This window comes from Mandrillus leucophaeus, unplaced genomic scaffold, assembly GCF_000951045.1.
Source record: "Mandrillus leucophaeus isolate KB7577 unplaced genomic scaffold, Mleu.le_1.0 Scaffold106, whole genome shotgun sequence".
Taxonomy (NCBI): Eukaryota; Metazoa; Chordata; class Mammalia; order Primates; family Cercopithecidae; genus Mandrillus; species Mandrillus leucophaeus.
The window spans coordinates 404,721-421,571 of record NW_012098765.1 but is presented as its reverse complement, the minus strand read 5'-3'; the positions used below and the strand labels follow the sequence as shown (position 1 = coordinate 421,571).

General features: G+C 49.8%; 1 pseudogene; it reads right to left on the bottom strand.

Moving 5' to 3' along the window:
• Positions 1 to 379: 379 nt before the first annotated feature.
• LOC105542509 lies at positions 380 to 15,697 on the bottom strand (annotated as a pseudogene).
• Positions 15,698 to 16,851: the final 1,154 nt, after the last annotated feature.

Here is a 16,851-nt window from a genome sequence, read left to right as displayed (position 1 = left end):
CTTGTTTGTGGGAAGGGGCCACGTGGTCCAAGTAAACTTAGATGAGATTGTCACCCTTCCAGGGGCCCTCAGGGAAGGGCTGAGAACTACTGGCCCAGGTGTGTGGAGGAGCTGCAGGTGAGGCAGGGCTGGAGGGGTCTGCGGGGCCAGGTAGAGGAGCAAACAGGTTGTCCCATCCCCATGGGAGCCTGCATGAGCTTTAGGCTGGGGAGCCCTGCTCCTCTGACCTGGACGCTCCTGTGTGGAGAGGAGGCTTGCTCAGTGAGATCCACGCCAGGGGGTAAATTGAGAACTGATGGGAAGTGAGTGGCTAGAGTCCTGGGTAGTGCCTGGGAGGACCTTGCTCGAGGACTGAATTCTTGGTCTGTCCCCACCTTGGTTACTCTGACAGCCCCTCTCTGTGTCCCACCAGAGTCAAGATGTCCTGAGCAGTAGCCACTGGGACAGAGAACCTGGTGGCCAGGGCTAAGTATCCAGGATCCTGGATTTGGGAACAGGCAAGCTCATTTGCAGAGGACAGTGATAGATGGGCCACCAGGGCCTGGGTGAAGAGGGCAGGAGGGCTCAGGACACTGGAGGCTGTGTGGGGGTCACACCCATGACCTGCACCACCTATGGACGCTCCTGCATTGCTCACCTTTGTGTGGACATCAGATGGCCCCAACTTCCACGCTCCTGAGACACCTCGTGCATTCACAGAGGGAGCCAGGCTGGGGCTGTGCATGGCCTTGGTCCCTGGGGCAGTGTGAGGACAGCCGAGCGCTTGGTTGGCTGGGCAGGGCTCCTGTGAATCCCACCCTTTCCTGTGTAGGGTCCACTCCAGCCTGAGTCCCAACCCCCTACTCATGTCTCCCAGGGAAGAAAGACTGGGGTTGAGATAAGGTGGAGATATTTTCCCTGTGTGACCCGGGAGAGAATGGACATGGAGTTTCAGGTGAGTTTCTGCTAAGTTCCTATGAGCAGAAAAAGAGCCAAGGAGAGGAAGGGTCCTCTTTATTCATATCCTTTCCGGGTGACCCTGAGTGGGCCACAGGCCCATTCACTTTCCCTGCAAAAGCCCCCGCTTCCTGTGGTGATGAGAGGCCTTTGTCTTGGCCCACCCAGAGCCTAGGGCAGCCTGTCAGGGTCTCCAGATATTCAGTAGGGACCCTCATCCCTCCCTGTCCCCAGGCCTGTGTCTCCTCAGGATTCAGAGCTGGTTCTCCATCTCAGGCTCCATCTCCTTCCCCATCCCCAGGGCTGGGGGTCGGGGACGCCACATCGACCCACAGGAGCAGCTCCCAGAGGAACCTAAGAAACCACATCTGCTTTGTGGTTGACCCAGCAGTAAATATTTGTGTCATGGTTTAACGAGTCCTGAAAAAAACAAAACAAAACAAAAAAAACCCAGAAGAGGCCTTGACCCCTGTGGCCTTCTCAGAACAGAGTCTGGTGTCTCCCAGGCTCTGGGCCCACCCAGGGCTGCTCTGGGACTGAACCTGGCTGTGGTTCAGGGGGTTCCTGTTCCCAGGCCCCTTCCTCATCTGGTCACCATCCCCTGTTCCTGTTTGCAGTTTCCTGAATCTCAGAGCTCAGCCAGGTGTGGGTGGGGGCAGATCCTGGGTCCCCCTGGGGCCTGCGGGACCAGAACATCTGTGACCCACACTTACCTCATAGACGACAGTGGCTGTCCTGGGGCTGGGTAGTGGGGGCCTGGGCAGGGGAGAGAGGGCATGTCAGGGGACAGGGAGGGAGGGTCATGGAGGCCCAGCCTGGAAGGTTCCTGTCTCTGATTGGCCAGGACTTACTTCCCTGGGTCTACTTCTGGTCATTTCCCCTCAGGAGTGACCATCTCTGCCCCTGAGTTCAGCCTCCCAGTGTGGACACAGCACCCCGACCCCTGTCCTGGCTGGGCCCACCCTGTACCCTTGTTAATGTGGGCCCCTGACTGATGCTCCCGGTGTCCGCTCTGCACCTACTGGGCTCCAGGGGTCTTCTCAGGCAATGGAGGGTCCCGGGGTGGGGTCAGCACAGGGCGTGGGTGGTCCTGGCCCTGTAGGGAGGCCTGGATCCTGGCCGGAGGCACTCACTTTGACCTGACTGTTCTGGGGAAAGGTGGGTTTGTGCTATGCTGTGGGGTTGATGGTCCCTCTATCCTGAACCTGCACTGCTGGGACCCCAGTAGAAAGGGGCTGGGGAGGGGATGGGCTTACAGGGTAAGTGGAGCTGTTTGAGGGACCATGGCCTGGGGAACAGAGACACGAGTCAGTAGCAGGGTGGGAGGAGAGCCTGGGCCCCTCACGGAGGAGGGTGTTGGGGTCCTGAACTCCCAGAGAATCCGGGAGAAGGGACTTCTTACCAGGAGAGACCGTCCAGCCATTTTAGGGGCCAAGTGAGCAAGTGAGTTTGCAGAGGTGGCCCATGACCAAGAACCCACAGGTCAGGGCTGACCTGGCCAGTTGGGGTTCCCTGCAATGATGTTTTATGAGACCCCTTGAAGCCCCATGGAAAGGATCAGAGGACCACAGAGGGTGACTGGCAGGAGTGGACACTGTGGGCCAGGCTTAGGGGTTCCCAGCCACACCCAGGCTGAAGGGACACCGGGGAGCTGCTCTCTAAAGGCCACTGGCCCTAGGAAAGGTCAGGCTTACTTGTGAGGAGTGCAAGATTAAAAGCCAAACTTTGAAGTTAGAACAGGGGATGAAGAGGGGACCCTGTTTCCAAAGAGGGGCATGGGGATCTCCTTTCTCCATGGGTTCTGTAGCAGGAGCTGAGCCAGGTAAGGGGGTTGAAGACCTTACAAAGCCACATCTGTCCTGACCAGAGGGGAAGGACCCTCAGGTTGATGCTGGGCTGGGAGAACATTGACCCAGGGATGCAGGAAAGGAACTGAGGGCCCAGGGAAGGAACCAGATCGTGGGGGTTTGCTGAGAGGAAGGGTTAAGGCCCCAGAGGGGAAGCAGGGCCAGGCACAGGTTCAGGACACTGAGGGGACCGCAAGTGTCTTGGATTCTCCCGGAACTCAGTGTCCCTGCTGTGGCCAGACCCTGCACTCAGGGCTGGTGATGCTGAAATGGGACAATAGCCTTGTCTTCTCTCTCTACCTCTTAGCAAGAGACATAAAGGACATTCCAGAACATGCCATCCTGGAGCCCAGATTCTCTTGTCTCACAGCTCAGGGGCTGCAGGAACTGCATTAGCCGTGGGGGCACTGACCCCACCCAGCGTGTCCAACCTGTTACACCCTTCACTGTGTGACTATGCCCAGGACTCCCCCTCAGACGCCGAGCCTGCAAATCCCTCCTCACTTGGTGGGTGGATTCAATGAACAGCAAGAGGTACCGGGTACTGAGCACCCCCTCCCTCACTCCCTTCCTCCAGGCAGCTGTGGCTTTGCTGTGTGAGGGAACTGGGACCACACCCAGAGGTAAGACCTTAACTGGGCTGAATTCACAGAGGAGGAAGCTGTTGAGGAAGCAGCCCAGGGTCAGCAGCTGGTGAGGGAGGAGCTGTGGAATGAGACGGAAGGATCTCTTGGGGAGGGCTCAGAGAGCCTAGCCCTGAATACTGGGTGGGGTCTTCTTCCTCCTGGCCTGGGGTCAGACTGGGAGGTGGGAGGGAGGCTGGGGAAAAGCTGTAGTAACTTCCAGTCCTGGCGAGGAGCAGGAAACATGCCAGGGCAGCCACTGGTGCCACCCCAACCAGAACCCTGGTCACAATGCCGGCGATGGCCCCCACAGGAAGGCCTGGGGCATTTTTTTCTGCAGAAAGGGGAAGACAAAGGGGATGAAGCCCAAGTCTGTTCCAGGGGGAACCATGAGGGGCCTTGCAGGGCAGGGGCTTGAGTGCAGTCTCTTGTGATGTCCTCATAGCTGACTCCCTTGCTCTCTGCGGTTTTCAAGCCTGAGACATTTTCTGTGTCTCAGGCTTGAAATACTGGGATGCACCGACTCCTACATTCTCCCCCAGGTGCCTGCACCTCGCCCTGCTCCTGTGCCTTTAAATCCCCTTCTTCCTCTCACTTCACACCTCTTCCCTCTGTCTTTTTTTTTCTTTTTTCTTTTTCTTTTTTTTTTGAGACGGTCTTGCTCTGTCGCCAGGCTGGAGTGCAGTGGTGTGATCTCGGCTCACTGCAACCTCCACCTCCCAGGTTCAAGTGATTCTCCTGCCTCAGCCTCCTGAGTAGCTGGGATTACAGGTGTGTGCCACCATGCCAGGCTAATTTTTGTATTTTAAGCAGAGACGAGGTTTCACCATGTTGGCCAGGATGATCTCGATCTCTTGACCTCTTGATCCACCCACCTCGGCCTTCTAAAGTGCTGAGATTACAGGTGTGAGTCACCCCACCTGGCCTTTTCTTTTTTTTTTTTTTTAGACGGAGTCTCGTCCAGGCTGTAGTAGAGTGGTGCGATCTCCTGCTCACTGAAACCTCCATCTCCTGAGTTCAAACGGTTCTCCTGTCTCAGCCTCCCTCATAATTGGGATTACAGGCATGTGCCACCATGCCAGGCTAATTTTTGTATTTTTAGTACAGACGGAGTTTCACCATGTTGGCCAGGCTGGTCTCGAATTCCTGACCTCAGGTGATCTGTCTACCTCGGCCTCCCAAAGTGCTGGGATTACAGGCGTGAGCCACAGTGCCCGGTCTTCCCTCTGTTTCTTTTTTTCCGTTTCATGATTGTCATACAGAGCTGGCCCTTGCTGTCCACTCAATGCTGATGAGTGGGGATGATGCTCTTTGACTGTTTTCAGGGGCCTTCCATGTGCAAGGCCCAGTGGGCACCAACCTACGTATAGCTCATCTCATCCTCGCATCACCTTGAGGGAAGGGGCATCACCCCCAGCTGCAGAGTTAGCATCTGAGACTTACAGTGCCTCAGTAAGTCAAGGAAGGTGACAGAACTCGTACATGATACAACCAAATTTTAACCAAGGTCTCCTTGACTTAGCTAATAACAAAGTTCATAAAAAAAATAATACTAGTTGATAGCACTGATTGAGCCCTGGCTCTGTGCACTACTCTGTTAAGCGCTTTAATTACATTAATCATTGAATAAACATCCTCACAACCACCCTGAGATCCAAGTGTTTGTTAAAATTCTACAGGTGAGGAAACTGAGGCCTAGGAGGTTGAGTGTCTTGCTTAAGGTCAAACACCTGGAATGTTTCTGGCACTGACTGTCAGGCCTCTGAGCCCAAGCTAAGCCATCATAATCCCTGTGACCTGCACATATACATCCAGATGGCCTGGAACAACTGAAGAACCACTAGAGAAGTGAAACAGCCAATTCCTGCCTTAACTGATGACATTCCACCATTGTGATTTGTTCCTGCCCCACCCTAACTAATCAATTGGCCTTGTGACATTCCCCCTACTGGACAATGAGTCTCATGATCTCTCCACCATGCACCTTGTGACCCTGCCCCTGCCCACAAGAGAAAACCACCTTTAACTGTAATTTTCCATTACCTACCCAAATCCTGTAAAACTGCCCCACCCCTATCTCCCTTTGCTGACTCCTTTTTTGGATTGAGCCCACTTGCACCCAAGTGAATAAACAGCCTCACTGCTCACACAAAGCCTGTTTGGTGGTCTCTTCAAACGGACACGCATAACACTGACCCTGATAGTTGACACAAGGGATTTAGTTCCAGGTAAAAACTGATGAGTTCTCCTTTTGCTCCTCATTCCTCAGATCAGACTCTCCGCCCCTGCACTGTAGATGTCCAGATGAAGGGAGATGAACCCATGACTGGTCTCAGGTCTGCAGATGCCTAATAACAAGCAGCCTCACACAGCCCCGGTGGAGGAGAGGAGGGGGCTGTGGCTGCAGACAGACCTCGTCTGACTAATCTGCCAGCTATGGACTGTGTTGTTATAGGAGTTATTAAGAAATTATTTTAGGGAGATAGAGAGGAAAGGGGGTCCTTGGGAAGTTTTTCTTTTTCTTTTTTTGAGACGGAGTGTTGCTCTGTTGCCCAGTCTGGAGTGCAGTGGCATGGTTTCAGCTCACTGCAACCTGTCTTCCAGGTTCAAGTGATTCTCCTGCCCAGCCTCCTGAGTAGCTGGGATTACAGGCACACACCACGACACCCGGTTAATTTTTGTATGTTTAGTAGAGACGGAGTTTCACCATGTTGGCCAGGCTTGTCTCCAACTCTTGATGTCAGGTGATCCACCCACCTCGGCCTCCCAAAGTGTTGGGATTGCAGGCGTGAGCCACCGCCCGGCCAGTTTTTGTTTCTTTTAAAGCAGTTCCAGAAATGTTTCTTGTCTAGCAGAAAAGCCTCAGCTTTTAGAGACTGGCTGGCAAGCTTTGATATGCAAATGAAGGCCATTGGAAACTGGGTCCACCCAAATATGGTGATTCCCGCCCTCTTCTTGCCCTTGCTGCCATATGTGCCTGGCAACATGGCCGCGCCCACATATCCCCATGTGTAGAACGTCAAGGCACCCTGCATTTGTATATTAAAAGACTAGGGTGGGAGGGCCAGTTTCTTCTCAGGCTACATGAGTGACATGCCTGGTCAAACCAATGATCTGAGCCCTATGCAAATCAGATACCACCTCCTCTGGCCTCCTCATATAACTGGCTGTTTTCTGCTACACTTGGGGTTTCCTCTCTTTGCTTGGAACCCCCCTCCCTCTGTCCCTGTATGGGGGAACTTTTTCCTTCTTTTTTTGCCTATTAAACTCTTTGCTCCACGTGTTCTGTGTTGTTTTACCTAAATTGGCATAAGACCAAGGATCCTGGTATTGCTCCAGTCACCAGAGTCATATCAGTGTGACCCTAGTCAGTGACTGTCTCCCTGGGCCTCAGTTTCCTTTCAATAAATAAGATAAATGTTATTTGGCTACAAGGTTGTTTATGAATTAACCTCAAAATGTTTACAATTACTTGACCTCAGCTGTGCATAGGGCAGCTGCCCAGATGAACAACATGTATGTGTTTGCAATGCTTGTTCCCTGGTGCCATAAAGAAATAGCAGTTGAACATAAATTTAATTTTCTCAGCAAGGCCATTTTTATATTTTCTGCAGAAAGGGTACACTTGCCAGCAGTTTTGCCACGAGAGTACACCGAACAAGGGAGACAGGGTCATTTATAATCTGATGTGTCTACCTTACTGCTGTGTCTGTTTTCCACTGGCTGGAATGGGACCTCCCATTCTGTGTCTGTCCTGATTGGCTAGCAACTTAGAACTTTTTAAAAGAGGCAAAGGCAGAGAACAAAGCAAGGAGGAAGTAACTTGTGGAATGCTGAGAAAGGTAAAAACATCTTCAAATAAGGAAGAGGAACAGGCTATGACCTAATGCTTGCTTGGACCAGTATAAGCATGCCAGGGCAAATATTTAGTCTAAATTGTGGGAGCTAAGAACATAACATACATTGTTTTTTTTTTTTTTTTAATTACAGCTAGCAGATATTTAAGAATATTAGCACATGTCTTTGAGTAAATTTTGCTTCTAAGAGAAGTTGCTATTTATTCCTAATTAGGCAGGGAGGAAAGTCTTTGAAGAGGAACCTCTACTTTACTTTTTACATATGCTTATTTGCCTCTAAGAGAAAGGGCCCTGGACCTGATTTCAGGTGGAGAAGGAGCTGCTGGGCATATCCTCTCTTCTTTGTTCCTCTCCCTAGGGACACTGAACTTCCAATGGAGTCACCTAAGTCCCCCAGGGCAATGGACTCATACATGCTGAGTCTCAGGTGAAGGTTGAGGCTCTGTCCTTGCCCAGATGAGGGCCTGGGGGCTGAGCCCTGACTAGTGACCAGCTCCAGGAGCCACTGCCTGGACAGCTGGTAAATTGTTGCTCCCAGTCAGCCCTGCCCAGGAGGCAACAACCCAGCCCTGGCATAGGCTCCCCAAAGCTCCACAGGATTCCATAGACCCCTCAGGCCAGACCCTGACTTAGTTCTCCAGGGTCTTCTCAAGGTCATGTCCATGGGGAGGGCATGGGGTGCTTGGCTGAGACTGATCTCCCCCTGCTGAGTTCCCCCCATCAGACTGTCCTTCCTCTGCAGTGAATGTCTGCAGGGTCTGGATACAGGAAAGGAATTCTGATCTGTTGAAGTTTGTGTACCTTGTATGTGTCCTGCAGTAAATGTTCAAACCCCAACGTAGGACATAATGCAGAAGGGGACACAGGCACAGCCCAGGCCTGACAATCCCATGTATGTGAAGTAGAACTGACCCCCAATAGTCAGAGGCTGTGGGAAAATCACAATATACATGGAACTGGTCAGATACTTCCTCTTCATCTTTATGGCATATAGGGTGTAGAATCCTGTGTCCTGGGTGACATTCTGGATCAGCAGGGATGCATTGGGGTATATTGTCTCTTGAATGCTGTGTGCAGACCCTGGGGGTAGTTATTAGAGTTCCTATTACATATCCTGTAATATGGTGGTTGGTCTCCACCCTTTCCCCTTTGTACCAATAAGATCCTGGGGCAGATTGTGAGTGAATAGAAGAACCTCCTTCCACTCTGCGGCATTGGACAGCATGGCTTCAATAGTGAGCCTGGCAGTAGTTGGTGGGTTCCAGAAAGTTAAAAGTGAGGCTAAGATGGGGGAGAAAGCATCAGTCAATACTGAGACCTATGTATTTGGATGGACAGATGGGGCCTTGGGTTCTGAGGAGGTCTCTTCACCCCCCCAGCCCTGGAGAGAAAGAGAGAGAGAGAGAGAGAGAGAGAGAGAGAGAGACAGACAGACAGACAGTGTGTGCATGTGCATGTGCATGTGCACGCGTGGGTCCTGCTGAGTCAAGGTCAGCAGCGTAACCCCCATTCCCTCAGCACCTCTGACCTTGGCACTTCCCAGTTTGGAATCCTCTTCCCCAGGAGTCTGCACAGGCCCCCACCCCTTACTGCCCTCAGATCCTGTTCACATCAGGGCATCCTTGGGAGACCCTTCCCCTGACACCTCCTCTAGAGACCCTGTTTCTTCCCTTTCTGACCTTTCCCTGCTCTGTTCCCTCCAGGGCTCTTATCAGCACTTGACCTCACATTCTAGATCTCTTTGGGTGTCTGTCTTCCTCCCCATGAGATCGTGAACTCTGTGAAGGCAAGGACTTGTGTGATCTTGGTTGCACCCCAGTGCCTGGGACAGGCTGCAGACTCCTGTGGATGAGTTCATGAGCATTCCCAGGGCCCCCCACCTCCTGGGATTTACTTGCCAATTTCTGAGGTTCATGGGTAGGGACAGTGTTTAGTAGCCCTGGTTCTGTTTTTTTCTGGAGTGTTACCCTGACATAAAATTTTATTGTCGTCAGTTTTCAGAATTTACTCATCAGTGATGATTCACTTGCAGTATGTTAACAATGGAGATTGTTTCTCCATTAACAGCTTCAGATGATTGAGATTTTCCTGGTGTGACCCCTGTCCCTCTCTGGTGTCCTCTCCTCTGAGGCTCCAACAGAAACCCTCTGTCCCCCCTCAGAGTCCCATCCTCCCCAGGAGATCCCAGTCAGTCTCTGTGCTCCCTCCTCCCTCCCACTCCCAAGGAGTCCTCCCCTCACCTGTGAGAAGGAGCCCCTGCCAGGGGATGCGCTCTCTGCAGGGAGGGCTGAGGGAAGAGCCTGAGCTCCAGGAACGCTCTTGTCAGGGCTGCTGTGACTATGACTCTGCTGTCCTTCCTCCCTGTGTGCTGAGCGTCCTCCCAGGGCAGGAGCAGTTCCCAGGGTCATGGATGGGGGTGGACTCTGCCCAGGAAGCCTCTCTGCCCCCTCCCCTCTCAGTCCTGCCTCCTAGTCCATCCTTCCTTTTTCCTTTCTGTCTTCATTTAAATTCCCCAGACTATGTTTTGAAAAGCAAGGTTTATTTGGACCCCTGTCCCTTAACAGGACAACCCGCCCTCCCCAGCACTGATCTCTGCTGTGTCTTGGCCTTGGGTCTGTCAGCACCACAGAGAGAGTCCCTGGGGTCCCCAAACCTGGTGTTATTTTCTCTCTGACACGAAACCCCTCTGTGTATTCAGGGTCTTCTTAGTGTTCTTAAATGTCTGGGAAGGTTGGATTTCCTCCCAGCAAGGAGGTCACAAAGATGTCTGGGGTCCTAGAAATGGACACATCTAGAGCTAAAGCCCGGGTCTAAGATTCTTACTTGTTCTTTCTGCAGCGCTATGTGACCCTAATTTCCTGGAAGTAACTGAGAATGAAGCTGCACGGTGCTGTAGTATTATGTCATCCAGACCCCAGACATTTCTAGATTGCTTTTATGATTTTCTCTACAGCTTGCACCACATTTATTATTATTTACTTCATACTATTTTTGTTTTTTTTGGGAGATGGGATTTTGCTCTTGTTGCCCAGGCTGGAGTGCAGTGGCGTGATCTGAGCTCAACGCAACCTCTGCCTCCCGGATTCCAGCGATTCTCCTGCCTCAGCCTCCCGAGTAGCTGGGATTACAGGCATGCGCCACCACACCCAGCTATTTTTTTGTATTTTTAGTAGAGACAGGGTTTCACTGTGTTGGCCAGGCTGGTCTCCAACTCCTGACTTCAGGTGATCCGCCCACCTCGGTCTCCCAAAGTGCTGGGTTTACAGACATGAGCCACTGCAGCCAGCCCATAGTATATTTTTTTCTAAATAAATGTAGTTTACAAAACATCCTTGTTTTAGCAGGGCATGGTGGCTCATACCTGTGATCCCAGCTACTTGAGAGACTGAGCTGGGAGGATGGCTTGAGGCCAGGAGTTGGAGACAAAACATCCTTGTCTTAACGCAGTATTGTCCATGAAATTATAGATTTTATATGTGCTTAAATGTTTTTCTAACATGCATTAAAATAAACACATGAGTATTAAAATTAAAAAACAGCTTATTTAACTTTCACCTAAAATCAGTTTTGGGAAATGCTGATACAGTGGCATAAACATGGACTTTATATCCAGATAGGCCTGGGGTCAACTACTGACTCTGTCACTTAACTATGTCAACTTGGACAAGTCACTTGGCTTCTGTGATCCTCGATTCCCTGATTTGTAAAAGGAGGATGGTAAAATCCTCCTCGCAGAGTTGTTGGGAATAAGTGAGCTGCTGTGGTAGCCCAGTGCCCAGGCGGGTGTTGAGTACATGATGGTTATCATTGTGGTTATTGCTGTGGAATTCTGGTTGTTTTCCAAAGAGAGTATCTGGAATATTAGGCTTGTGGATTTCTGCTGACGTGCATATGGGATAAAGTTACTTTTTCGCTCGTTAGGACTTGTGGCGCATCTGTCATTATTTTCATGTCACAGTTTCACTACCTGTTTGCTCTGTGATTTTGGTCAAGTTGCCTAACTTTTCTGTGCCTCATTTACCTAATTTGTACAATGTGGGTAACTAGTGTGAGTGTGTATTTCCCAGATCTGACCACTAGGGGGCACAGAAGCACCAGCACCTACTGACCATGGGTCTATCAGTGCTGATGGTCTGTAAACATCCTTCTCCCATGAAAGAAACCAGGGCTCCCTGGAGAAATAACTGATTCCAGGGCTGGATCAGGAAAGCATAGAGGAACCTGGAGCTTCTTGTGGGGCCCGAAAGTAAGGAACTACACGAAAAATGATGGGGATGTGTCGAAAGATTTCCAAGGAGCTCTCAGTGGTCAATTTTGGGACAATATGAACAACATAATAAATAACGATAGTAATGGATTCCAATTCATAAAAACCCATGAGTCCATGCTGATATAAATAAATAATTGAATAAATAAATAAATGAGGGAACAGAAGTAGCTTTTTCTTGTAGCAGAATTCCAGCTAATAAATGTAGAAGGAGTGATGGAAATAGAAAATCACTATTTGGCTAACACCGCAGTAACTGTTATTTGTAGGCAAGGATCATCATGGAATATGAAGGGGCCTGGAATGAGGCAGGAGTGAGAACAGGTGGAGTGACTTTGTTTCCCTGAGAGGAGGGAAGAAGCAAGCCATGAGTCAAAGCCCTTTGATTTTTGTTTGACAATTCTTCTGTCTGTGTTTTCAGATTCTCCCAGCCTGTTGCCTTGTCACAGAGTTGGTTGTGGACTCTGCTATGGCAGGATTTATAAAGCACCTGCAGGGGCCAGGGACTGTGCTAGGCAGTGGAGCCTGTGTGAGTCAAAGGGTCAGGCAGGGCCTAAGCTTGGTCTCATGCAAACCACTGATGTGACTTCTTTCTGGAAAATTCTAAAAATAATCTCTGCCTTCAGGAGGCTCAAGTCTAATGAGGGAGATGACATCCACTTCCTAAAGCCTAGAGATATGAGTGCAGCCATCTCTCAAAGTGGCAGAAGTGGACAGGGGACTCTGAGTTGGGTGGGTGGAACTTGAGCTGGCCTCACAGGGTGGGGTAGGATTTGGGTTGGTGGAGGGCAAAGAGAACGGCTGCATGGAGCAGTGGTGTGTTGTAGGAGAGGCGCTCTCTGGAGCTCTTTGTATGGAGATCATTGAGGGTAGGGGCTGTTTGTGTTCATTTTTGTATTTCCTGAACTCATAGAGCCTGGCACTTTGGGAGTATTCTATAATTGACTATTGAATGGAATGATCATTTTGTAACCTGTTAACTGGGCCTGATGTGTTATAAAATATGCAAAAGTGCAGCCTATGTCTTAGAAAATATGTGAAAGTGCAGCTTATGAGCAGAAAGAAAATCTTACTGGAAAACGATCCCATGTATGCACAGAGCCTGGTGCGGCCACTTTACTTATGCTGCTGAGTTCTCATCAGTCCACACGGAAGCCACCACAGGGGCCGGGAGCACCTCCTCAGACCTCCCTCCGGGTGCCTAAGTCTCTTTACCCCTCTGTTCTCCCAGGTCCTGCTCCCTGTCAGTTCACTCCATCTGGTTTCCTCTCCATGCACTTGGGGTGGGTGTCACATCCTGTGTCTCATCACTGGGGGCTTCAGGTCCTTCAGATCCATTGATTAAAATACCTCTAAAACAAATGGACTTTCCTCTTGTTAACATGACAACTTCTTATAACGCATTTCAAGGACATTATTTGTATCAAGAGTCTCTCTGATGTACAGAGGCCCTTCCTTCCCCAGGAAGGAGGTAAGGGGAAGTTGGGAGAAAACACCACTCTGCCTGGGTTACTTATTTCCCTATTCTACAATGTACTTGGTAGATGTTCAAAAATATTTGTTGACTTTGTCCATGATCCACATGGCTCGCATATAGTCATTTATTCACACATATATTCAAGTGAGGCTTTGAGTGCCTAGTGTGTGCCTGGTATTTGCTAGACGGTGGATGCTGAGATCAGGTGTGCTGCTGTCTCTGAGGAGCTTTCACTATACAGCTGCACCTAGGGTGACCGAATCCACCTGCCCCACTTTACAGACGTGGAAATTAAAGTGCAGGGAAGTTACAGGATTAGTTCAATGTCACAAGGTCACCAGCCTCAAAGTTACAGGAGTAAAGTAAGTTTCCTGACTTGCTGGATTTTCTGTTAGTGTGCAGCTACGTGGCTGCTGCAGGTACAGACGTGGTGAGCTCCCATAGGAGAGAGGACGTTCAGAGTGAAGTGGGAGCCCTGAGCACCCTGGATTAGCCAGGAGGACATGCCGGGTCCCGCTGTGACTGCACAAAGGACCACTGGGGACATTTGCATTCTCTTTTTCAGTTTGAGCTTGAAATGAGGAAAACTGATCTCAGAAAACCAGTAGTGGAAGATTTTTGTTTTTTTTTTGAGACGAGCCTCGCTCTGTCGCCCAGGCTGGAGTACAGTGGGGCAATCTCGGCTCACTGCAAGCTTCGCCTCCCAGGTTCACGCCATTCTCCTGCCTCAGCCTCCCGAGTAGCTGGGACTACAGACGCCCGCCACCACGCCTGGCTGATTTTTTGTATTTTTAGTAGAGATGGGGTTTCACCGTGTTAGCCAGGATGGTCTCGATATCCTGACCTCGTGATCCACCCGCCTCGGCCTCCCAAAGTGCTGGTATTACAGGGGTGAGCCATCGCGCCCGGCCAGTGGAAGATTTTTCACAGGGCATTGGTGAGGTGGGTCAGAGAAGCCTGTGCTGATGTCTGTCACGGTGTTTCTCACTGAATGGTAATGGTCTTGCTTTGAGTGGGTTCTGTCTATAACCTGGAGCTCTTTGAGGCAGTGACCGGGTGTGATTCACCTTTGTCTCTCCAGTGACAGTGCACAGCAGGCTCTGATAAATATTTCTTACAAAATAAAACAGAATAAAAAGTAGACATCTGCACAGATGTGGGATGACTGAGCAGCAGCAGAAGCAGGAAAAGTCAGTGTCCCCACATCAGCTGATATGGGGTTTGGCTTCTAGGAGGTGCCAGGACGGGATTGGGGGTCCTGTGGCTCTGCTGTTCTGGGGGACACCCCTATGATTCAGAGTGTCTGCTGTGATTGCTGCATTTCACTTGCTCATGGGTAAGTGAGCAGAGGGTGTGGGACTTCAGGTGACCCCTTATGGCAGGTGGTGGAGGGAAGATGGGGTGGGTGGTGCATGGGGGTAGTTTATGCATATTTGAAGGTGGGTTGTATGAAAAGGTGTTAAACTTATTTCAGCCTGTGGAGAGTAGGATGAGGATTGGTGAGTGTGAATCAGATACATTTTGACTCAAGATGAAAAAGAACTGTCACAGTAAAGGAAGTTTCCTTGGAAAATTACAAGTTTACTGGCAGAATTCAAACCAGGGATGGGGGTGTCTGAAAATACCTCTCAATGATTTTTAAGGTAACAAGGCAGAGCTTGGCTTGGAATGAGGTTTCCCACTGATATCACATATTAAGTATTATAAAACCTGTCCTTTGCAGTGAGACATTGCTCAGTGATGCAGGCTGAGCTCTCTATGACAGTTACTTTCAGTCATGTGGGCAGCTGTGATTGTCTTATCCAGTCTGTGACTTGGACTTCACCAACTACCTCTGTTCCTGCTCCAGCCAGCCCTATCCCCTCCTTTACCCCAGGAGTTAGGTACATTAACTGATGATAGCCACAAGGTGGCAGTGCTGACTCTCTGTTCTTTTTTTTGTTGTTGCTGTTGTTTTTTCTTTTTTTTTTCCGAGAGGGAGTCTCTCTCCATCGCCCAGGCTGGAGTACAGTAGCGGGATCTCGGGTCACTGAAAGCTCCGCCTCCCGCGTTCCGGCGACTCTCCTGCCTCATCCTCCCGAGTAGCTGGGACTACAGGCGCCCGCCACCACGCCCACCTAACTTTTTGTATTTTTAGTAGAGACGGGGTTTCACCGTGTTAGCCAGGATGGTCTCGATCTCCTGATCTCGTGATCCGCCCACCTCGGCCTCCCAAAGTGCTGGGATGACAGGTGTAAGCCACTGTGCCTGGCCCTTTCCGGTGTTTTCTAAAACCTCTACCAGAATGTGGGCAAGCCTAAGAGGCTTTTAGGATTAAGAAAAGGTCACGAATGAGGTGAAAGGTAAAGCTCATTATTATTTTTCTCTTGTGAGGTTACATAGTTGAGATGAGTATGAAATAGTTGCATTTTAGAAGTGGAAGACACTGGAGAGAAGTGCTTCACAAATCTTAATGTGTTCATAGATCGCCTGAAGATCTTGATTAAATACAGGTTCTGATTCTTCTGGTGGGGCCTGAGATTCTCAGTTTCTAAGGAGTTTTGGATGATGTCGTTGCTGCTGGTTGGTGGACCACACTTTGAGTAGCAAGGTTTGAGGGTCATTTAGATATTAATTCTCATTGCATGTGATTTATGGCTGAAGAGAGACCAAACTACAGAGAGAGAATATAACTTACCTTCCATAGCCATGCCCTCACTGCATGACTTTTTGCATTTAAGCCCAGGACTTCAGCTTCTCCGTCCAATTCTTGTTCCATGCATCACGTGGCCCCCTACACTGTTGTTGGTGGTATCTCTTTACCTTAGGAGCCCAGAACCCCATTTCCACTACCCACCGATCTTGGCTTAAGGTTTCACTTTGACTGATTCTGCCCTTACTCAAAACCTTCAGGGGCTCTTCTATAATCACAAGATCAAGTTTGAACCTCTATATCTACTGTTCATGCCTCTACAACATGTGATTCCCCCTTTAGCAAGCTTACATAACTTCCCTGTGTTTCTAACTGACTGTTTGTGCTCTGGCTCCCCCTGCTCCTTCCTGTTCACTACACATACTTCGTTCAGGTCTCTCAGTGGTAGTGGTGGTTACACGGTGTCTGCTGTTAGCCTCATCAAGTTTCTAATCCCATATGCACCACCGACCTTGACAAGTTACTTCCCCTTTCTGAGGATGAGCATCCTCCTCTGAAATAATTTCAAGTATTGATTGAGAGAGTAAATAAAATAACATCTGCAAGCCTACTCTCATTCCTCGGACCCTCTTTAAAACTAGCATCTACGCAGGGTGGGGAACATCACACACCAGGGCCTGTCGTGGGGTGGGGGGAGGGGGGAGGGATAGCACTAAGACATACACCTAATATGAATGACGAGTTAATGGGTGCAGCATACCAACATGGCACATGTATACATAAGTAACAAACCTGCACATTGTGCACATGTACTCCGGAACTTAAAGTATACTTAAAACACAAACAAAAACAAAAAAACCCTAGCATCTACAGTGGTGCCTGACATCTGGTTCCCTGGCTTATGTTTCTCCATGTCTCCACTTTCCTAAAGCTGAACCATTCAAGGCCTAACCTGAACCCTGTCTCTTTTGTGAGCATTTCTTTTTCTTCCTTCCTTCCTCCCTTTCTTTCTCTCTCTCTTCCTTCCTTCCTTCCTTCCTTCCTTCCTTCCTTCCTTCCTTTCTTTCTTTCTTTCTTTCTTTCTTCCTTCCTTCCTTCCTTCCTTCCTTCCTTCCTTCCTTCCTTTCTTTCTTTCTTTCTTTCTTTCTTTCTTTCTTTCTTTCTTTCTTTCTTTCTTTCTTTCTTTCTTTCTTTCTTTCTTTCTTTCTTTCT